General features: G+C 40.0%; 2 long non-coding RNA genes across 2 annotated transcripts in view; one reads left to right on the forward strand and one right to left on the reverse strand.

Moving 5' to 3' along the window:
* The window catches only part of LOC142085805 (uncharacterized), a 30593-nt gene extending 20816 nt beyond the window's left edge, over positions 1-9777 (forward strand). The window contains exons 3-5 of the long non-coding RNA XR_012674826.1: positions 7736-7877; positions 9007-9190; positions 9492-9777. This is a non-coding gene — a long non-coding RNA (uncharacterized LOC142085805). The remainder of the gene's footprint in view (positions 1-7735; positions 7878-9006; positions 9191-9491) is intronic.
* The window catches only part of LOC142085806 (uncharacterized), a 29966-nt gene continuing 12178 nt past the window's right edge, over positions 6819-24606 (reverse strand). Inside the window, exon 3 of the long non-coding RNA XR_012674827.1 lies at positions 6819-6836. This is a non-coding gene — a long non-coding RNA (uncharacterized LOC142085806). The remainder of the gene's footprint in view (positions 6837-24606) is intronic.

Genomic DNA, 24606 nt, shown 5'->3' on the forward strand with positions numbered 1-24606 from the left:
CTCCTATCTGACATGCAACAGCGCTGAAGAAAATTGTTGCATCGACAACTCGTGATAACGCAAAGCAGAACTTGTACTGGAAACATTCTCTTTTTCAGCCAGTTATCAAAGTCCTTGCAGCTTCCCGTCAAAGCAAGCGAATCCACAACAACATGTACTGAACATGATAGTTGATCCTGACTGCTTAAAAAAACCAGCATAAAGACACATAATCGCTTTGGCTGATGGTAACTGTTAGTTAATTGTAAAGTGCATTTCCCACCCTTCACCTGTTTCACTTTCTTGTCTTCCATCTTGCTTTCAAGTTACTATTTGCCAAGCTTTGAACTGTGCTTACAACTCCCTTTGAACCCAGCTTCAGCTGGAAGCAGGCCCAACCTGTGGTAGAAAGGGCCTAAAACTAATTTGTTGTAGCAGAGATGTATTTGACTAGAAGCAGACAAGGACATGCTTTATTAAGCATTAGGCTTTCATGCTGCCTTCCAGCAAGACACAGCTGAAAACTGTAGCCCTTTTAGAAGCAGTAATGCAATTATGTGTTTTATAAATGCTTTAAAAAATCATTTAGTGAAAAACAGCCACTTCTGTTATTAGCAGCAATGCTGGGGAAGGCAGCGTAAAAGCACAAGGTGGTACATTTCAAGGCTCCTCAGCACAAGGGTGAGTAAAACAACCATAAACACCACCACCCCTGAGATTGGTGTGTAAGGCACATGTTGGGCAGATAGCTACAAAAGCATTGTAACAGTACCTTCTATCTACTAAATATGCATCACGTAATTAAAAACTTACTACTACTGTACTATTTCTACTACTACCACCACTAAGCAGATCTTATCTTGAGGGCCTAACAACAGTGTAGTTTTTGGAAAGTTGCTACTTGTTTCTGCTGATGACTAAATATGTGGATAGGCACAAGCTATTTGACAGCATATTTTATGAAATCTGAGTCATAATGAACATTATAATCTGGAAAAATAGTAGTTTCATCTATATTCCTTCTTTGCTCCAGCAAAGGTCCCTTTGAAAGGGCTTGAAAATAGTGCCCTCCAAAGTCCATCTGGAGCCCATGTAGTCAACAGGATTGTTTATGCTGACTTCATGGGGCTTTGATATAACAGCATATATGAAATGGAATTTGTATATTTCATAAGCATTAGACACAGAATTAGCTCTACAAGGAATTTGAAAAAATACACACCCTCTGTTAGTCTAACAGATTACTGTTTATGTAAAGATGGAAACAGGCAGTTTTTTTAAATAATCCCACAGTTCATTTCTAATATTAGTAACAAATTATATAACGCCTGTTGTGTGTGTCATCAAGAAATCTGGATCAGAGATGTCATTTTCCAAATAATGTCTGCTTAGAAAGCTTCCATTCATATGCTTCCCATGTTTTTCTGCAGATTTGGCTTAAACAATGTAAAGTTGATATCAGAATAATCAGATGTCACACAGAGGTTCAAACATCAAATAGATTTAGTAGTGGCTGGGATGAGATGAAACTTATCTTTTAGCAAGAAATAAAAAAAAGGACGAAGGAACGATGTGCAGCTTTATGGATGCTTTTCTGAAGCCTAGGGCTGGTTTGTATTCCCAGAGGTTGAAAGGCTCCACCTACTCTAGTCCCAACTAACTGTCGCACTGTTTGGCTTGTCTTTGCCCCAGCATAGTAGCAAGCAGGACAACAGCAGCAGGATTACCATGTTCTAAAAATGAGGTGTATTGGCACAAATATCTGGGGTAGCTGTCTGTAATACTGTCTGCCAGGGTGCCAAATCCAGACACACCCGAGCGCTTGTAGTCACATTCTGTTTAATTAATCCACAGAGCTCAGTTTCTCAAGTGCTTCTCAAATGGAAGAGTTCAAAACGTGCATGGCAGCACAGCAAAAAAGGAACATACCGCTTCTGCTGACCAAGCTTATTGGAGTCACTAGGAAGGAAAACAAAAACGCAGTTCATATGCTAGCAATACTTCAGACAAACACAGATTTTATGCTAGGTGTGTGCAAGGCTTCCTGCTTCCCTGGTCCTTTTGCCTCTATAGGTGAAATGTCTCAAATATCCCCTCATGACACGGGGCATGCAGGCAGCCGTTGATTGCTAATGCTGGGTATAACTTCAATGGCTGTTCTGATCTCTTCCTTTATCATCTCATCCCATTTGAAAAGTCTGTAGGATAACTCTGCGGGCAGGGAGGGATTCTGCTTCCTCAGAGAGACAGGACAAATGAAGAAACATGTTTGAATGTGAAACATACCTGAAATGCACTAGTTCTTGCATTCAGATTCCAAGGCAATAGTGCTCAGTCAGTCATGAGAGCTTTCCAGTTAGCTGCAATAGTTAAAAATGCATCTAAAAGTGCTGTCCAAGGGTTATCAACATCAAACGTAAAGCATTTGCATCAGGGATGGAAGTTCGTAATCTGTTTTAAAACAGGATTACACTGGTCATGGAGAACAGAATCATTTTACAACAGAATTTGGGATGCAGAAGGGTCCCTAGTCTCTAGAAGGTGTGGAATGAGCAAAAATCACTCTGCCAGCATTTAGGATAATGCCGACATTAATGTAGATGTTTGCTGCATCTCGGGAGGAGATAGGATTGAAGCTTATGAGGCTCCATCACCAGAGGGGGCTGCATATACTGGGTAGGAATAGGTGAAATAGAGAAATATGCCCACATCCTGGGTAACCTCATGGTGCAGCTTTATGCTACTTTTGGGCCCCTCACTACAAGAAGGACATGGAGGTGCTGGAGCGTGTCCAGAGGAGGGCAACGAAGCTGGTGAAGGGCCTGGAGCACAAGCCTTATGAGGAGCGGCTGAGGGAACTGGGGTTGTTTAGCCTGGAGAAGAGGAGGCTGAGGGGAGACCTCATCTTGCTCTACAACTACCTGAAAGGAGGTTGTAGTGAGGTGGGTGTTGGTCTCTTCTCCCAAGTAACTAGCGATAGGACGAGAGGAAATGGCCTCAAGTTGTGCCAAGGGAGGTTTAGATTGGACATTAGGAGAAATTTCTTTACTGAAAGAGTGGTCAGGCCTTGGAACAGGCTGCCCAGTCAAGTGGTGGAGTCACCATCCCTGGAGGTATTTAAAAGACGTGTAGATGAGGCGCTTAGGGACATGGTTTAGTGGACGTGGTGTGTTGGGTTGACGGTTGGACTCGATGATCTTAGAGGTCTTTTCCAACCTGTATGATTCTATGATTCTATGCTCTGTGATACTATATCTAAGCAGATCAGCCATGTCACAGTTAAATGGACCAACAATACTTTAGGACAAATGTAATTGGCTAGACTAAGTAGGCTCAACCTACTTACTCATCCTGTCATAGAGGATGAATAAATATTTGAAAGTGTATAAATGGAATTACTTTCAGCTGCTCACAACTTAGCTTTGACCCTCCCCTTTCTGCAAAACAAGATAGCCTAGAAGAGCCATTTGAAATCAGGCATTCATATTCACAGAGCTTACATTGACCAATTTCTGACTCAAAACATGCCTCACAGCATGAACCTCCAAATGTCTAAAAACATAAAGCAAACTACATAAATTGTTTGCCTTCACTCGGATTAACACCAGCATTTACAAGACAGGTGTTATTGCAGGTGTTTTAACTAGAGGCATATAAACTAAGGCAGATGCAACTGCTTATTGAAAACTTCTCTTGACTCAGCCTGAGATCTGCCTGACTTGCTTAGCTCTTGGAATGAGTTATAGCAGGGGAAGGAAAAAGATTCATTTTGGTGATTCAAAAATCAGCAACTTGTGCTATTTCCCTTTAGTTCTATGGGCAATAGGCAGAGAGGAATAGGTTGGTAATGTTGAGGTATGTAGGCAGTGTATGTGGTAGTGCTGTTTGACCAAAAAAGGAAGGAAATGGAATAGTAGCTGGTTCTCAAAGAGTTAACAAAATAAGACCCATGCTTCACTGATCCCAAGGGCACACTGAAGTTGCTCTGAAAACAGCATTCTGCTTTCTGGTATAATCTACTCTCACTGATACCTGGTTTTATTTATATCACAAAGGCACTTTGTGCACAAAATGTGCTGCTGTGATGGCATTACCTGGCCACCAGATTGGGAAAGAAAGCAACCCTTGATAGAAAGTAGGTATGGGAAGAATGGTGTTATTCCAGTTACGTTTTTAAGAGAATTTTTTCCCTCTAGTTCCCTGCTCTGTTCTGCTAGAAATCAGAAAGTATGTTTAGTTTTGGGACAGGTTCTCTTTTCACTTGCTCTGATCAACAAGGCTCATTCCAGAATATATACAGTGGCATAAATGGTATGAATGAAAACAACTACAAAACTTTGGACTTTGAAATAAACAAAGTGTGTGTGCAACCCCTGAACTTTCTTAACTTCCTTTGCAATAGTTTCCAGTGTCCCCAGCTGCTGAGGTTGTGATGTTTAGCTACTGTGTTACTGAAGTTGGCCTCACAGTTGCACTACCACACCAGAGTAGCCAGTGTGCATTTAGCAGTCTGTGCAGTGATGCTCATTTAAGTGACTTGCTTAATTCGGGTGTGATGCCCAGTTCTTGTCAAAACACTTTCATCTCAGAGTAGGACCAGTGTTGATGCTCTTCCTATGAGGTAGAGAAAGATAACACATTAGGGAAAAAAAAACTACAAACCAAACAAACCCCAAAAGTGTTGAAGTTCCTTTTTCAATATTTCATATCCGTTTTATAATATTACTTTAAATTAATGGAGGACAGTTAGTGAGCCACATTCTCAGCTGTTGCAGTTCTCTACTAACTTTGGAAGTTGTGCCCAGTTCACAGTGGTGAATTTGGCCTACTCGTATAACGCATAATTGTGCATATGAATTTGGGTATTGCTGAACAGGGGGCTTAAAAATTAAGTCACTGGGATTAATCAATCCAGTTAGGATGAATACTCAAAAAGGCAGGATAATTTTATGACTGATGCTATGGGCCCTGCAAGCTCAGGGTAATCAGATTTCATGCTTCACTTCTTGCACCTGAGCTGTGGCCTAAGGGACAGCAGAATTTCCTCTAGTGTTCATAAATCCAGTCCTGGCTGGAGAATCTCTGGACAATCCGCTTGACAACTTTCCAGCATTTTGTTTTCCTGCTTCATCGATACGGACCCTAAACACCTACAGATGCTCTAATTTATTGTAGCCACCACTTTTGGCTCAAGAAAATCAGTTATGTGACTTTCAGAAGTAATCAGGCCTATCTTGGATCTCAGAAACTTTCCTCTAATTTTTTTTTCTTGAAGTAAAATAGACGTGTCTTAAAGAAAGGTTGTAACTTTGGCAGAACAGTTCCTTTCTGTGAAAAACATTCATCAGTGAAGGGTTCATGCCAGCTTTGAGGAAATGCATACACTTGGGTGCAGTATGGAAGAATGGAAACAGCAGCTGGTAGTGCTGCAAGTGTGAGGCATTGAGAAGGTCTTGGAACTGGATCTCACACTTATCTAGACAGTATCCACTTCTGTGCAGGTTAATTTTTGGTTTCTTATATCCAGCTTCTTGAAAGCAGAGCCAGATTTCCTCAAATATGCGGAAACATGCAAAATGCATGTTCTAGAGAAAGTGAGAGCAAGTCTATTCAAAATCAAATGAGTGACGCTCAGTATCACTTCATGGGAGTGGCTCTCAGTCCAACCAATTGTATTCTTCTGTCCTTTTTTTGATCTGAGTTATTAATATTAAATACTGTAATTTATTTGGAAATAGAAACAAAAGGGATACTGTTGGTTCAGGGAAAAAAATTGCATTGCTCCAACATTTTCGTTACTCCTACCCATGAAGGTAGAGAAGATTATGTGGATTAGAACAAACAATCTAAGATTTCTGTTTATTTTGCAAGTTTGGAAGAATTGTGTATAGACAACTTCCATTCATTTTGCTTGGATTTTTCCACAAAGGAACGTGGAGGAAGTAAAGTTTGAGGCATGTACTCCTCAACTTCCCCAGAAGAGAAAATACTCTTAGGGAGACTGAATGAGAACAGTTTTAGAACCCCCTGCTCTTCTTAATTGATTTAAGCTAATAAGAATATCTAATTTTCAGGAAGCAACCCTGCTAGTTTGAATTACAGGCAGACATTTGTCAGTCACTATTCTTGGAGATATACTACATTAGGAAAACCACATAAAACCAAATAGGACAGAGAAAAGGAAGGAATTAGCAAAGTTAAAATATAAAGTCAATCTTATGCTTGTGGGAATACTTGCCTTTTATCAAGTAAAGTAGTAAAAAATCCTCCCTACCTTGTTAAAGAACAGAGGGCTGTGGTACTGGTTGTAAAAACTGTACATGAACAATGTAGCTCTAGGAAATTACGCACATCTAGGAAACAGTTCCACACATCCTTCTGATCTGTTTAGTTTCCCTTTTATTTACCTTCTCTTAATTCTTCTGTGTCTTTGGGATGCAGAGACCAGAACTGCATGCTATACATAAGATGTGGGCAAAGCAAGGAATTATATAGCAGCAAAATGATACTTTCAAAATGTTGGGTTTTTTTTTTCAAAACAAAATATTTTCCACCTTATACCTCTTTATATTCTGTTCAGAAATCAGTGTCCTAGAAAAGCAGTTGTTAACACAGCTTTATTTCTTCTGATTTAGATATAGGAAGCAAAAATGCATCTAAAGATTTACTCAGATTGAATTAGGCAGCAGTTATGCCTCGTGTATCATAGGCCCTTATGTCAGTAATTGGCAGGAGGAGATGAAATAGCAGCTGCGTTGCTGCTGTACTTGAAGTGACTGGTTCCTCATTAGTGCCGGTGTTGAGACACATTTTCTATCTCTCTATTTCTGTGCAGGACAGTCCATCTGATGGGGTATCTGGAAGATAGTAAGTGCTTTTTGGTGAAAGTAGGACGTCTAAGTTTATGGCTGTTTTGTGGTGTTGAAGTAGCATCCAGCACTCTGTGTGAAGAACCGGACCCTAAACAACTAAGGCTGCAAGTCATGTCTATTTGCACAGTCTCTCTTGATGGAGCTGTGGATCAATTATCTCTCTGATCTAGGTATAAGTAATACCCTAGAAAGGAGCTTAGTGCCAGCAGTTCCGGAGAAATCTGTCAGTAAATTATAATGACAACCATTTAATTAAAAGATTCATTCAATCTCATGGCCAGAGGAGAGCAGTGTAGGCCATTTGAACAAGCAAGAACCGATTAAGACCAGTTTGTTCAGAGCACCACTCACAAAAGCATTGGTAGGGGAATTATTCTAGAAACACTGCTTTGTAAAGAGAAAGAAATTCCATTTGTTCTTATCAATGCAGAGCCTGTTAAGCAACTTCTGAAAACTGTTTGACTCTTTCATGGGAGTAACATACATCTTATTGTCACAGATGTGTTTTATTTTTCCTTTACCATTACTACAGGAAAACAATTTAAATGGAAAACTTTACTAAGTCGGACTAAATAGGACTTCATCTCAATCCAGTCCTCCTCCTACCTATGTTGCCCACACCTAAAACTTCATTCTAATTCAGCATTCTAACTCACTCTTTTACAAAAGTTGACTGCCCAGTGGAGACATGAGGGAGCATCTGTATCAGTTCCAGGCCGCTTTCCACTGAGCAGAGATCAATGCATATCTCTGTTAAACAAAGTCTTGCTTCATGTCCTAATTCTTGATACAAATCTGGAAGATCAATCATTGCTTCCTTTCCTACTTTCCAAAGATACTTGTTCCATATGATTACATTAATCATGGCTAACTTAATCTTTCAGAGTTTGAGCTACATCTCCACTCTGCCTACACAGATTCCAGTAAGGATGCCACAATTACAGAGCAGTGATTGACCGAGAGAGAGGTTTCTGCAGCAACGTTTCCTCTGAAAGGATATTCGAAGTTTTACTTGAAGAACTGATGGTACAGTTTGACTGAGTAAAAACTGGTAGATGCTTCCTTATCTTTGGCCCTAAGATAGTCCTTCCCATGACTACTATACACAATTTTTTTACTGTTATGTATTTACAGTTCTTCTATCATTTTTTTCAGATGCTATACATTTATTTATGTTAGAATTCTTCCCGCTGTTTTTTTTCTAGTTTTTAGGATGGAGAAAAGAGAAAGATTGCACTTAATCTGCAGCTCTTGATTTACTTTTACATGTTCAAAGTCTATGTAGAACTTCATGTGTGGACACAGAGAAACTAAAAGTTTAAGAAAGGAAATTCAGACTAATGACTAAAATCCCTGTATTTTTACATTCATTATAGAAACGGAATAAAGAAACTATTCAATGAGGACTCAAGCTTTAAGATCATTAAAAATATTTTTAGGTAGCACTGGAGGAAAAATTTCCAGGATAGGTGATAATGTATTGAGATACCAATTGTGTCACTGATTTCTCACTACTTCACTTCTATCCATAAGTATTTATTGGCCTATCTTCATCTGGGGAGAACTCTTTTTGAGGTGGAAATATAGGTGAATCCATATTTTCACTCAAGTATTTGTCCACCTTTTGATAGTGCCAAAATGCCACACATTAATGCTAATTGCAGTGGAGGCAATTTGTCTCCTGAAAATTGGATTTGGAACATGAATGAGTTTATCCAGGTTTCAACATCAGCACCAAATTTTGTAATTCTGATTTTCAATATTATTTGAAACTGTTATTTTAGTGGTTTCAGTTCCCTCCTTCCTCTTACAGCAGTAGAAACTCCATGAAAGAATGGACCCTTTAAATATCCCAAATAAGATGGGCACAAGAACACTATTAATTAACACAGCAACCTTTTCTCAAAGTAGCCGAGTGCTTACCAAACCCTGAAAAGGCCTGCTGCCTTGCTGTGATGCATTTTAAAAATCTGCTTTACACACTGGTGAACTGAAGCATGACAAGTTAAACCAAGGCCAGAATAAACCACAGCCAGAAATAAACCAAGACTAGAAAGCAAATTATCTTTAGATTGCATAAACAAATTTTAGAAATCTGGACTCTTAATCTGCCTGTGTGCTAATTTCTGTAACACACTTCCTTTTACGCTGTTAGGCTCCTTCGATGACAATATTTGCAGCAGTGATTTGGAGTGGTGTGAATTCACTCCAGTCCAGCAGAATTAAGGGCAAGAAGTGAGCTCCTCAGAGGTCCAGTGCCTTATGGTGAGCTAGGTGACTTCAGCCCACTTCTCACATGGTTTGTGTGCCTTTAGAAAACCTGGGACTGGCCTAGAAAGGTCTGTGGCCTTTTGGGATGTACTGTGAGAAGAGCTCCTGCTATTCTCTTTCTATTTTGAATGAGATGTTGTCTCATTCATGAGATGGTGATCGAGAATGTCCTGACCTTCAGCATGAGATGTTGTCTGAACATTATTAACTGCGTGTGCCTTTTATAATTTAAAGCTTGCTTTTAGATAGGCTGGTTTTTGCATCTATCTTTTATGAAGTATGCAATATATCTTCTCATATGTGCATAACTGGTGGGTGGATATAGATCATAGCAACAAGATGTTGCATACTTACTTCCTCTTTCCATAGGTACTAAACTTACACTGAAGAGGTATGCTTCCTCATTGCCAATGGTGTGTGCAGGGGAAGAAGAGAGCTCTAAAAAAAGGGCAATTTGATTTTGTAGAGATACATTTGCAGAGGAAATATTTGAAATCACTACTCTGTGTGTTCCCAGTTCCACGTGGAATCCCAACAGCTAATTGTTTGGCTCCTTTACTGTATCAATTTATTTTAATTAGGATAGCCAGATGCTTTAGTTATAAAAGGTTTACAAGATTTTGCCATATCTGCGTCTATAAATACGGCTGTGTATTCAGAGTTTCTGTTACATGAATTCAAAAAGCAAACCTGTTTGAAAAATAGATGGTAAATTTGCAAGAATTTAATCTTCTGCCTTCAGGAGTTATTACTGAACAAATAAAATAATCTTTCTTACTCTACAACATGGTAGGTACCTCTGTTAAAAATACTCAGGTGCTGGATGACTTGTCGATGAGTTAGAAATCATGAATGCTTTTATCACCTTGATGGAAGAGAGAGATAACCAAGCTGACAAGTGTTTTGGCTCCGTTGTTCTTATGCCTTGTTCCTCATCCAGTTGCCACTTATCTTCAGACCACATTGCGAGGCTGTCAGCCCCATTGTTGATTTCAACAAAATACTGTCACAGGTCACTGAATGGCAAGGCAGGAAAGAACATTCTTTCCACTCCTTGTTTCTATTTATGTCTTTGCCTGTCATTCCTTTAAGGCAGTGTCTGCTCCCAGTTGCACCATCTATACTAATGGTATAGCTGGTTCTACATAGAAAGTTTATTTTTGTTTTATTCTTCTACTGCGTACATAAATGGGATAAGGAGCATACATAGATATTTCGATGTCTTTACTGGGTCCTCAAGCACTTATACAAAACACTGAAGCAGTCCCTTGATCTTACTTGATGACTAGATAAAGTCAGATTATGAACTGTTTGAGGGTGGCACTTCTAATTGTTGTCATTTATTTTGAATTGTGTTATTTGAAAATACACCCTTAGATCCCTATACTTCCACTTTTCAGTCTTCATTCACATTTTCTGCTTTAGAGTTCAGGTTAAGATATGACAATTTAGGTGAAATATGTAAACAAATGGTAGGAACCAGCTGCTTTGCTTTTAGGTAAAGCAGACTCTTACTCTAGCTAGAAAGCAGATTCCCTACTGAGACTTGTTAGTATTGTTAAGTGTCTCAGATCTCCCTGTTCCATTGCAGCTCTCAGACTGTGCTCCTTCCTATGATGTCTAAGCCCTGTCATTCTGTGGCAATCAGTCAGTTTCTAGGAAATGATTATAAAGTCCTAGAAAGAGAAATATTATCATTTTATGTTTGTTTTTTAATTGAAAACAAACTCAAAACTAGTCAATGCTGGAAGTAATGTAGTGTAAAAATGCCATGTTTCATTCATTTCCTATTAAAAAGGACAAGGCGTAATGGTTTTAAACTAAAAGAAGGTGGATTTAGACTAGATATAAGGAAGAAATTTTTTACAATGAGGGTGGTGAAACACTGGAACAGGTTGCCGAGGGAGGTAGATGCCCCATCCCTGGAAACATTCAAGATCAGGTTGGAAGGGGCTCTGCGCAACCTGATCTAGTTGAAGATGTCCCTGCCCATGGCACGGGGGCTGGACTACATGACCTTTAAAGGTCCCTTCCAACCCAAACTATTCTATGATTCGATGAAATTGTAGAAGAGCTGTTCAGTAAGACTATTACTGTGTGAGCTAATGTTTCTTTGGTTTTAAAAAGTTTCTGCAACTTGTTACTTTTTGCAGCAATTTTGAGTGCCATCTAGTATTGATCTAGAATGTTATGAAAGCAGAGATGAGTTTTCCCCAGGAACTGTATGTATAATTAAATCTGGCAATTAATATTAAATTATCTCTGTGGAAGTGAGATAATAGTCCTTTAAAAATTTCTATCTGGGAAGGATTATTAATGCAAGAGAAAGACATGACCGGTAACAATGCATCCCCCAGTGCTAAGTGTACCTCTTGGCTCCATGTTACACTTTGGGCCTGAGAGTGCTTTAGACCTATGCATGACACAGTCTTCCTGCTTGCTTTTCCTCTGGGGGTCTGCTGGAAGAATTGTGCTTTAACTGCAGTTTAAAATAGCAATCCACTGGAAAATGGTCTCTGGGAAAGACCTAAAAATGGCAATCCTAATGACACCTGTATCTCACAGCAAGTAGCTGGTTGATAGCTCCTGCGTGGAAAAGACTGCACTGTAGAATAAGGAAGCTGGTGCCCGCACACGTCGATTGAAGTGTGCCCAAATATCAAAACAAATATGACATTCACAAGGTGTTAGAACCTTGAAATGCTTGTTCAGCGGACAGTTGTTCTCAGATTGCAGTGGTGAGAGAAGCCTTGAAGATGATGCTTGGTGAAAGTCAGGTTGTCCAAATACTGGGGGGAGGAGGGAATCTAGAGGGAGGAAAACCCCTTTCTTCATTTATCATGGCCTTTAAGCAAATACTTAATAAAAACATGGGTGTGTGGGGGGAAATCTCCTTATATCTGTGCAAATCTGATTTAGACTCATTACACTGCATTAACAGATAGGAGATTGTGTGTAGAAGATCTGTTTATTCATGACCTATTGATGTTTTGGGCATTAATTCATTAGCAAAGAACAAAAAATAGTATACTAAAACTATTTTCCTGAAGTTCAGACACAGACATACATCCCACAGGGCATTGTTATTTATTTATAGTTATAGAAGAACTTTGTTCTAGTTTGATAACTCTAGAATAATTGAAAAATGCAGACATAGGATCTTAGACTAAAGAAAAGATTATATGGTTTCCCAAGTTACATTACTTTTTTTTTCCTGTACCACTATTAACTATTTAGTATTGTCTAAGTTTTGGAGACCATATTTATTCTTTCCTTTTCTTATTTGTGTAATCAGGAAAGTTTATGTACTTTTAAATTAACGTCTTGTACACATTTTTTGTTAGTCTTTTGTCAGCAGTTATATGAGAACATCTTGCCCTCTAGTGGTGAAGAGAAGTAAGACAAGGCTCAGACCTTGCAAGAGCTGTTAAAAATATTAGAAGCAATCTGCAGTATTTAAACACTGAAAAATCAGCTGCATAGATCATCACCCTTTGTGAGCTACGGTTCAAGGGTCAGTGAGCCAACAGAATTAATGAGCTTTGAAAATGTTCTAAATACAAGTGATTATTTTATGCAAATAATGAAAATTGTTCTAAAATGTCCAAGCGAAGTGTTTCAGTATTCATAGTAATTTCGTTAGTGTTCTTTGTTGTAAAACAAAGGGAAAGGCTAATAATAACAAATGCCCTTTAACCTATTCCAGAAAGCAAACAAGCATACTACCAGTGTTATAATCAGGCTTTAGACTGGAAAAAGAGAAGTTTAACCAAATTCTAGCCAAGAGATTAATAAAAGCTTCCTCTGAAAAATCTCACTCTGTGAGATTAATATGTTAATTTAGAATAATTTTAATTCAGCTCAGAGTTCAGCTAATTTACACTAGAATGTGTCTTACTTTACTTGGTATTTTTTAATATCTCTTCATAATCAGAGAGGCATTAGAGAAACTCCAGGATTATTGACATGCTAGTTTGTCACTGATGATGCTTTTGGCTTCAACAATACATAGAATTCCCTTTTGCTTATTCCAAAATATTTTCAAGCTCAAACAAGTCAGAGAAATGAGCTGCTGAGCTGCTGGCAAGCTGTCCGCTACTCAATGCCTCGGTAGGGCCATGCCAGCATAGAGACAGGAGCTGTGTGTAGAGAGCTCTTTACAAATTGGGGGGGGGTGTTTCTTTTATGCACAGCTGAGCTCTAGCTAGTGTGTAAAGGAAAGGGCGCAGATGGAGCATTGATGATGCATGAAGTAGTTGCAGGGGACCACATATGCGGTCACATAGGTAATTTCCATTTGCAGGCCTGGCAACTTGTTTGCTGTGCTAGGTGTCTGCATTTTCAAGAGGTGTACAGGCTATTAGTTCAGTGCAAGTTCTCTCTCTCCAGCACCGGATCCTGCTAAGCCAGCCCTCCCTAAAGAGAATCCACAAAGAAATCACGGGCCATCTGCACAGAGCAGAGCAGGTAAAACTGCAACCTTTTAAAAAAGCTGGTCGGGCAACCCTCGCAGGAGGGGTTTTGCTTTGAACCTGGCAGGGGTTCGCAGAACACGTTGTGCTCTTCAGCCCTGTGATGTGCTATGGAGGGCGCTAACCACAGGGAGGCAGGGCAGGCAGTCTTTAGTTATCGGGGAAATTTTTCAAAATGCCAAGTGTTTCTGGACTTACCACATCCTAAAAACGCAAAAGGTTGCCCCTGTTCCTTTTAACTGCATATTTTGCTTGTGCATTTAAGAAAGACACAGAAAAAGGGTATAAACAAGTGATCAGATGTCCAGTGAAACAGTGAGAGATGGGGTGGGGTTGCTTGATTTTTTTTAAGCATAGCTGAACAGTAGCTGGTGTGCAAAGGAAATGGCACAGATGAAACAATGGTGATGTACACTGCGGTTTTTAGGAGATCACATAAGCAGCCCCATTTAGTAATTTCCATGCCATGACCTTCAAAAGGCATTTAAAATTTACATGCAAGGATAGGCAATTACAAAGGGAGATGGAGGCTGAGAGTGAGTTCCTCCCTGTGCACTTTTTTCATTTCTGAAACTCATGCTTAGTAGAGTTAAAGCAAACAGCAAGGTTCCCCCTCACACATCATACAAACAACTACTTTTAGAAGTTAGTTTACTGTAGCTTCCCCTTAGTTAAATTAGTTATAGTCCTTGTGTTTCCAATTTTAAATTGAACACAGGCCGAGATCTGCAACACGTTCCTCTCATGACACTAAATCAGATGCCACAAAACTGACAGCTTCTTCCAGAGCAGCCTCCCTCAATCTATTGTGAAATGCCACCCCCATCTAATGTTTCTGAGGACAGTTCTCTGCCACATTGTGACAAGGGTTTTTATGTGCAACCAAATAAGAATCAGACATAATTTGGAGTCTTCAGTTGCTTCAGTTTTCCCTTTAATTTGTTTGTTGTTCTGAGAACATGTAAGTGTTTGGGAGAGGAAAGTTGCTTTTGACAATCAGTGCTGGTGGTTGTGACAGGTCATTCTGCCTATGTTAATGCCATTGAAAGTCGATCACTCTTTTCCCAGGCTTGAAATACAACAGGCTCAAGTTGTGGCACTTGGAAGAACTGAGATTTTTACCTCACTAGCCAGTTAATGTTATACTTCTAATTTAATTTTACTCACTCTGAGTAATGGGAGGGAAATAATGAACTGTTCACATGAGAGAATCCAGTGCAACTTCAAGCAACAGGGCAGAATATCTTGCAGAACTAGAAAGGCAGTTTTGTTTTACCAGAGGACTAAAGGAATTGCTCAGTTAAGTTTTGCGTATGTATTCCTTAGTGTTCAGTGTGTTTGTATAGGAGCACTAACATTTTAACTTGTCTCAGGCAGAATGGACAAGGGAGGTGTTACATAAGGATTGCTGTTATGCAGAACCACTGTCCTCCAGGTCTGGTGGTGTGTTAAACTGCAGTGTTAAGGGAGCTCTCCACAATATCTAGATCCTAATTAGAATACAGTTGTTTAAATTTAAAGTGTTTGGACCCATGGCCTCAGTTCTTTCCAATCTGGTAAGAAGTTTCATGGCAGAGGTCCAAGTTGAATGACTTAGGTGCTAGGATTGGTTTTAAATCAAAGTAATTTCACTTTTTCTAGATCCTTTTCCCCAAGTTGGCAACTGACCTTCCTTCACAAACTTTAGCCACCTTGGAAGAAGCATGAATCCTCCTACTACATTAGGGGAAAAAAAAAAAAAACCCAAAAAAAACCCCCTACCAACAAACTAACCAAGAACAAATAAAAACTCTACTACTTCAAACCTATTGTCTTTGAGGATGACTATTTACCCCTGTGAAAAAAATTCACCTGGCAGAAGCTGAAAAACTTCTTACAAACACTGACTGGTAGATTTTTCAATATATGTTTACAGTAAATAGTCATTTTACGCCTGTCCATGCTGCATCATTACATTCCAGAAATGCTTTTTCACAGCTACTTTTGCTTACAGCATTGAACATAAGATAGAGTTATTTTGTGAATAACATTTATTTTACAATGAAATCACAGCGTATTACAGAGGGCCTCAGAAAACATTGTTTCCTTACCTTTTCTTGTCTGATGGCTATGAATCCCATTAGGTGACCATAGATTTGCCAACTCCTAAAAAAAGGTTTCTCTTCAGAGAAGAGAAATAGCAAGGAAAATGATAGAATTCCAGTTCTCACTTCCTTTTCTGGGTTCCTATCTATGCAAACTGGTGTCATTAAGGAAGAGATTGGCCTACTACATTCCCCTTTCATCCAACTCTTTGTGGAGTATTCAGATGACAGACAACAGTTAAGTATAACAAATAGTGAGATAGATCTCAGTTTATTCCAAATTCATTTTAAAGGTGCCAGAGGGATTTAAGAAACCTAGATAGTATTAGAACTGTAAGGACCCCCAGATAATCTTCTAAAAGAATCATGTCAAGTCTTATTAGGGTCCAGGGATTCACAAGAAACACCAATTAATTGAAGCCTGCTGTCTTCTTACAGTGAAGCCTGCATTAGGCGTCACTGAATTCTTTGTAAATTACTACTTTTATAGGAAAGTTTTAAGGATTTATTCAAACTTTAGGTAGTGATTGAAATGTTAGAGCCAATTGATTGAAATGGTTTCCTGAGTAACTGCTTAAGACAATTGTTCAAGATGGCAAACTACTGCTTCATCCCTATAAAGGTGGCATTTACCCTGCTGAGAGATCTGGGAATCTGGGAGCAATAAAATGTTTTTAATCATACACATGCAGTTTAAATAGCAGCAATATCCTTAACTTATAGCCATAGCTATTCTTAAACTTCATAACATCCTGGAATCTTATCAGCTTTTTCTAAGCTTTCAGGAGCAGGAAAAAGCACCATGTACATAATCTTTTAAACAGATTGCACCTTGTTATGTGAGACATTCACTCCCTGCCTCAAATAAGTGCAAGTTACCACTTCACCTATTCTTTTCCTAGAAGGCAAAGGACAATTATGGCTTTGTTTTCTTTAAAAAAAAACCAGTATGCCCAACCTAATTTATTCTGACATGTCTTTTATACACATGTGATACAGCTCATTAAAATATCCGTAGACATTTCTATATCTGTCTTCCAGAGCCAGCTTCCTCACAAAGACCCTGCTCCCTCCTTCATCTACCTTGAAAAAGAATAACTGTTACTTACATTCTCCTCTTCCTGAGAAATGTTTTTCTTGGTTGAAACAAAGCAGGGTGGCTTCCACTTTTGGGGAGAGGTTATCAGACTGAGTAATTTACCACTTCAACAGTTTAAAGTACTAGCAAAGAAGCTGGTGGTGTAGGGTGGTGGGAGATTGTCTCCTGTACTGAAGAGACTGCGATTAGCACAAACCAGACAGACCCCTGCTGAGGGAGGGGGTACTTTGGGAAATGGACAGATACCTTTCTCCTAGCCCCATTTCTTTCTCAGCCTACAGAGCAAGCCCCAGCTCCTCTCAGGGCATTGCCTGTGGGGCAGTTGTTGTTCCTCATGGAACCGGCAATGAAGAGCAAGGAGCTGGATCTCCAGGAGAAGCAGTTATCTTACTCAAGTTTTTCAAAGCCTTCTACAAAGGCCCCAAAGCTTGCTGATGTGAGAGCTCATCTGAAACCTTACTGACTGACTCTGCAGTTCACAGCTGTCCTCAGGCTTATCCAGAGATCCTAAATGACTCCTTGTCGTTTTCCCTTTCCTCTTAAACCCTACTGACCATTTCTGTTCCAAAAGATACCATTGGCCTTGTTTCACTGCCACCCCAAACCTGTTTTATCACAGCACTGAGATTTTGCTGCTCAAAGGGGTTTTGAGCAGCAAAATTTAGTCTGATCTGTTCTTCTGGGGAGCTTTGAACCTGCTCTGACCTGTCAGAGCAAAGGGTGGGCACCACATTGTCTCTTGGAATAACCCAGCTCTGCCTAGATAGCTATTCAGGCTGTTAAACAAAATAGGGGTCATCGGCTGATGAAATACAATTTGCAGTTATATACAATAGCATGTTTCATGCAGACTTCCTATGTCTATTTTCCATACTCTACTCCTTGTTTAGCTTGGAGGAAGCTATGGTCCATGTTTTTCCCCATCAGTGGTGTAGTAGGGAAGTAGGAGTCTATGTGATCCATCCAGCCCTGCAGATTACTAGAAATGTGTCACGTTCACAGGGCCCGTACTCTCTCAAAGAAAGAAAGACATGGTAAACAAGGAAAGGAACTTCACAGGGTTTTTTCTGCTTCACTTTCCATCCCCCTACTCTTGAGAGCTGCTCTGCTTTAGAAGAACAGTTTGCTCAAATTCTGAGTTCCTGTTTTCTGCTCTGTTGGCCCGCTGAGGGGGCCACGACATAACACAACTGTCATTTATGCTCATTTCCTGCTTATGGTACTAGGACCTTTCAGGTTCAATATTCACATTTGCCTGAAGTGATTACTGTATCTGCTAAGTAGTGAATAATGAAGTTGCCAACAGAGCAGCACTTTATTCATTTCATGAGGAAAATCTGCACTGACACTTAGCTGGGAGTCTATTTTGAATTTTTGACTATTGATCTACATTCTGAAGTACACCTCAGACCTTCTGTCTCTTGACCTGATCATAATTTTTAGTCCTTCATTTACCATGAATTAAAGGATCATTTCCAGTAAACCCATGTATACCCCTGGAATGTTGCCTGAACTGCTGTTTTCAGAAAGACATTTAGACTTACATCCTTAAAACAGAGGCTTAGGGCCAAATATTGACTTAATTTGCACCACGGTAAGTCTAACGTAATTATTCTGCTTGTAGTGGAACCCTTCTCTCTTGTCATCGTCTCCCTGTTTGGAATTTGCAGAATATTTATCAGGAGTAGTAACAATTTCCCATGAAAACATCTCCAGGAAATGGTCAGTGAGTGGCAAATCTCACATGATTTTCCTAGATTGGTCAATGAAAAGACAGATACATCAAGTGAGTTACTGCTTGGCCTCTGGTATCCGATGTCTCAAGATCTGTGCTGTATAGCATTTCTCAGAAACTAGAGAAATATTATCTGGCGCCTGCCTAACTCCATTTTTAGCAAAGAGATCTTTCCTCATCCTCATTAAATTCTTATTTCCAAGCAAGAAACTCTGTCTGCTCAGAGAATGTGAGGAAAAGGCAGAGTTGCAGATACATGGCCAGGATATTACAAAGCACTGCACCTCAGCTGAACTGTGATGACTTAGCATAGATCCTTAGCTGTATTTGCAAGTATGAGGTAAATGACATTGAGTGCGGAGGGAAATGGGGTGCCAGTGCAGAGGGCACTGAGAAGTCAATGCACACATTAGAATTCAAAGCACTCCTGTGTGTTGTCTGTCCCCTCGAGACCAGGCCACAGATGGCTTGCAAGATGTACCTCAGCCTTTTGAATATGAACTTATTGCTGCCAGCTGATGTCCCATTTCCCGCTGCTGGTTGCAGAGTCTGGCTGGTAGAGATCAGACAATATTACTATGTTGAATTGCCTGATATGCCTCCACTACATGCTTGCTCTTTAAAAAATACCCTCAGAAGCTCTGATGTAAAAGCATCACCACATATTCCTTGGACTAAATCATTGCAGTGTGGGTAAGGGAGACCAACTTCTAGGGTTTTGTTTTCCTTGTCACAAACACCATTTTAATTACATCTCCTGTGGCCAAGCAGCACCTAGAATACTGACTTTAAACAAACATGTCAATTGAGGGTTTAAAACTAATGCTTGTAGGTCCATTTTGGCCCGCTTTCTGGCTTTTAAGTGTAGGATTAGCTCTGATAATGTTTCCGAGTTTTGCTCTAAATCCATGAAAGTTTGAAAAGTTTAGAAATGTGTCACCTAGCTGTAGAAATCTGGAGGCCCCTGGAACCAGGAGATCAGTAGCTTAAATTCACATCACTGCCCAGGGATGAAATAGTCATCATCTTTTAGAAAAATACAGCTTGCAGAATAGGACACAGAAATTTAGTGTCCCTCATAACAGGAGGAAGAAATTGGGTTGGAAGAGAAAGAAATGGGGTGGCAAGAATAAAACAAAGGAAAACAAGCTATTTACATATGACATGGTAGTGGGCTAAGGGAAAGGGCTTGCTTTAGGAAGGGAGCTATGCTAAAGGGGAAAGAAGCACCCAGAGGGGCAGAAGAGCTTTCATTGTGCCCATCCATCATACTAACCTAGCCAAAACCCAGTCTGTCTTCTGTAATCCTGGCAACAGCCCAGAGGTAGAAGGATAAAGCTGCCTTAAATGTGTTGTAGCTTATCCCAACTTGGAATAGGAATGAAACTAGTTAGTTGCAATCTCTGCATGTATACAGACAAAGCAGGCTGTCAGGCAAGCAGATTTAGGAGTTGAAAAGCATTTTGCACAACATTGACAAAAAGTGGCAGAAAAATCCTCCTTCTCATTCTATAGGCAATAAAATTGGCCACACAAAGCCTCTTATTTCCTCTGCATGCCTTGCACCAGCCCTGAACAGCATCAGTCTGCACCAGAGGCCTGGCTGTGCCTGGTTACCTCCCAGATGCTAATGTCAGTCTGAAGACCCCAGAGTGCCTAGCAGGGAGTCCTAACTACTGTGTGCTCACTTGGTAGGGATGGGCAGTTGTAACTTGTCTAAAAAAAATTATATTCTCTAGGTTTGGTTGAAGCTTCAAGGGGAATTCTTGAAAATTTGGAAAAACCGTTCAGCTGGAGTTGCGTAAAGGAGGAGGCTATGCCAAGAGAGTACAAAGACAGCAACTGAACTTCAGCATTTGCGTTTATCAGACAAAGTGACTGAGAGACAGGCGTCTAAAAACTCCCAAACCAACAAACTAATCTTGTTTGTGCTTTGTTTGTTAGAAATTTCTGATAATTTTCAGGTCAGCTGTTTTAAGGGCAGCGCTGTGTGTGGATCCATGTACAAATGCCTGTCTTTTCAATACTGGTTATCTAAATCTTCTGTTCTGTACGATCACAGCCCTTGCACTTGCTTTCTTTGTTATTTTCTCTCCTCACAATCCCCATCTTGCCCCCTGCCCCCAAAATGCATGCAGAATGCCAGTTGAAGAGTAATAAAGAGGCAGGAGTCATTTCTAGTCAGGCTGTTACCATATTGTGGTGTGGAATCCAAGAGGATTAAGACGATCCTGCTACAGCCTACACTTGCTGTAGACAGCAAAGTTTAAACCAAATTAGACAGGCTGTCTGAATGGACTGAGCCACATAAACACATTTTGTCCTTCTTTGTTATTCTTCTAGAAGAAGTAAAATCAAGGCAATTTTGGGATAAAAAACTAAATAGCTGCATCTGGCAATTAGGAGAATTAAAGGAATGGTGGAGGGTCTGAAAGAAAGCCAGTTTGATGGTCATATTCTTTATTGCTTTCATTATGTCACTGTTACGGAGATGGGAGCAGAGTTGTGCTTAGTGCTTGTTTACCAACTCAGATCCAGCTGGGAAAATGCAATCAGTGCTTCCATGAATGAGACATAAAGTTTCTGGTTTTGATACATGTCTTGTTTGCAAAGTGTGGAAGCTCTAAAATTCCACCTCTCGGAGGTATTTTCTGCTTTTTAGGTGAATTACACTGAAAAGTTCTGACATCCTTTTGAAGGCTTCCTGCAGGAAAGATGACATTTCAATCCTATGTGTTACCTGAACCTTGATCACATCTTGTCTGCTATTGAAATATATGACCCAAAAGTGCTTCCTTATGAATTAGGCACTCACCATGCATTTTAACCTCCTTGGAGAAAATTCTGAGTTGCCTGCATGAATTATCTTTTATTCATTAGAATCCTAAATGTTATTGAAATATATTCTTAATTATTCCCTGCTGAAAACAGTAGTGTTCTTGAACAAGTATTTTGCATTTGTTATGTCCTGCTGCTAGCATAGTTAATAATGTATATAATAATAAAATAAGAAACTATCAGAGCAGAATAAAAAAACTTATTAATATGATTCAATTTAAGAAAATTGTTACTTCTGGCTTTCACAGTGTATGAACAACATTGTCAGAATACTTCAAGCGTGCAGAATCTTTGCTGTAGGTCTAGCATAGAGATAACAACAGTGCCGAAAGAAAAGCTGCTTAAGACATCACCTGCTATCCCTGCATTCATACCCTCTAAAATCATTTACTGTAGTAGTACTTTACTTAGTGGAACTGATGTTGCCAAAAGCTTTCAAAAGCAGTCTTTGGACATATTTCTGGAATTAATGGCTGTTTATTCAAACAGAAAATCCCAACCCCTAAAAATTATATTTTTGCTTCAGTGTTTCCCGTCTTTCCTCTTTTTCCATCACTCTCCCTCTGTGCGCACACACATACTTTTCATTTGCTGTTCTCTGTATGGGAAACCAAAAGGTCTCTAAAAATTCAAAAGCTGGTTCTGAAAAACTGTACAATATTCAGGGTTGCTTTCTTGTAGGAAATCTAGAAGCATCAAAAGACTCAATAAAAATTACAGCCTTTTGTTGAGTTGTATTTCTTGTGCAGCTGCATCATACCCCTTTGACTCACCACACAGGGTGCGGGTGATTTGCCAGCATGTCCAGATCTTTTTCCTCAGTCATTTCCAGCTGGCTGCAATTCCTTAAATACATGGCTTTGCATGCTGTGCAATTAAGTATCATTCAGTTCCTATGCTGTCATCCCCAAGATCTTTCATTTCTTTCTGTAGGTTATTTCAGTCCTCTCTCTGATACTGACGACATGGCCTATCTTTGGCATTGACAAATATTACCTCCTGCATCTTTTTAATGGCAATGGCAAAATTAAATATTAAAGAGAGAGGTAGTCCCAATTTCAGACCTTGAAAAGACCAGCTAGGAACCAATTTTCAACCTTCTCGTTTTTTTTGGCACAAATTATCAGTTCCTTAGTTTAATGAGATCCCTCGCTGGTTTATTCTTACTGTACTAAATGTCTTCCTCAGACTGAAAAACTTAGAATCATAGAATCATGATATTGGTAACTTGATCAGCATAATCATAGAATCATGATCATGGTAACTTCCAACATAAAGTGCTATTTAAACACAGTAGGTCTAAACTTCCTGGAATTTCATCAAAAGAGATATTAGGATGATCCGAAGGATGTGCTGCTGGTAATCTGATATGGGATATTATCTCAGTGTCCATTCATCACTTGGTCTTCAGTATTTCTTGCCTTTTAAATGTATGCTAAAGTCTTAAAACCTGTTGAAGATAGACCAACAGGCTCATAGTTGCTTAGATTGCTTTTCTTCCTGTTACTTTCCAGCCATGTGCATCTGTCAACAGCTCCCTGTAGCATTTCTGTCTATATCCAGGAATCATAGCGTCATAGAATAATTTGGGTTGGATGGGACCTCCAGAGGTCATCTACTCCAACTCACTGCTCAAAGCAGGTCTAATGAGATCAGGTTGTGCCGGCACGTGTCCAGTTGAGTCTTGAACACCTCCAAGGAGGGAGAGAGATTCCACAACCTCCTGGACAGCCTGCACCAGCATTTGACCACTTTCATGGTAAAAATATTTTCTTTATATCTAATCAGTTTCCCATGTTCCAACTTGTGTCTGTTGCCTATTGGCCTGCCATTGTGCACCTCCAAGAAGAATCTGGCTCCATCTTCTCTGTACCCTCTGATCAGGTAGCTGTAGACAGCAGTAAGGGCTCCCCACAAGCCTTTTCTTTTCTAGGCTGAACAGGCCCACTTCTCTCTGCTTCTTCTCTTACATCATGTTCTCCACCCCCTAATCATCTTGGTGGCCACCTGCTGGACTCACTCCAGTATGTCAATGTCTTTCTTGTACTGGAGAGCCCAGTACTGGACATTATATCCCAGAGAGGTCTCACAAGCGCCAAACAGATAGAATGATCGCTTCCCTTGACCTGCTGGCTACACTAATACAGCCCAGGTTGAAGCTAGCCTTATTTGATCCAAGAGCACACTGCTGGTTCATGTGAACTTGTCTACCTGGACCTTCAGGTCTTTTTCTGCAGAGCTGCTTCCCAGGCAGTCGGCCCCAGCCTGTCTGGTTGCAAGGGGTCATTCCATCCCAGGTGCAGGAATTTGCATTTGCTTTTGTTGTACTCCCCAAAGTTCTTGTCAGCCTGTTTCTCTGGCCTGTTCAGGTCCCTCTGACGAGCAGCCCTGCCATCAGCATGTTGACAGCTCCTCCCAATTTTGTGTTGTCCGCAAACTTGCTGAGAGTGCACTCTGTCCCATCGTCCAAATCATTAATGAAGACATTAGATAGTACTGATCCCAGTATTGATCCCTGAGGGATACCAGTAGTTGCTGACTGCCAGGTAGACTTAGCATAAATAGGTATTATCGAAGGCTTGTATGTGCTTTAAGCAATTTATGTTTTGATTCTGCCACGAATGTGTAAACTGGCAGTTACCAGAAAGGACTTCTAATCGATCCTACCTTTTTCTTTGTGTCCTTTATTATAGACATACTGAAAGCTGAGGCAATATTCATGTGTTTTTTCAGATAATACTCAAAGCACTCAGCTTGTTTTTTGGCAAATCAAGTCTAGGGCAGTATTCAGTGCATAGGGGCTGTTTGTACTGGGTTACTTCTCTCTGCACATACTCTGAGTGTAATAAAACATATTAAAGTGATCACAGCATGATTGCTGTATCCGTGATAACTTTAATTTAGCTAGCAGCAGTAACAATGCAGCAGAGATTTGGTGGCATGCTCTCCAGCTCAGAATAGCAGCTCTATTAGCTTGCTATTGTCAGAGCTGGCTGCCACATCTTCATGGCAAGCGTTAGCAGAGCCAGCAAGGTAAGTGCCAATGTAACGATATCCCTATTTGGCTGTATAGACATATGTTGGCTGCTTCTGTCTGTTGCTATTAAACTATTCAACTGCAGCCAGCTGACACATGCCTGATATTAAGGAGTCTTACCTTGTCTTTTGCCACTTTTGGGAAGTAGGACACAGCAGTTCCTCTATTTTTCCCAGAAGTAAAACAGTAAACACAATGGCTGCTGAAACCTGACAGCTG

The sequence above is a fragment of the Calonectris borealis genome, chromosome 9 (genome assembly GCF_964195595.1).
Source record: "Calonectris borealis chromosome 9, bCalBor7.hap1.2, whole genome shotgun sequence".
Lineage (NCBI taxonomy): Eukaryota > Metazoa > Chordata > Aves > Procellariiformes > Procellariidae > Calonectris > Calonectris borealis.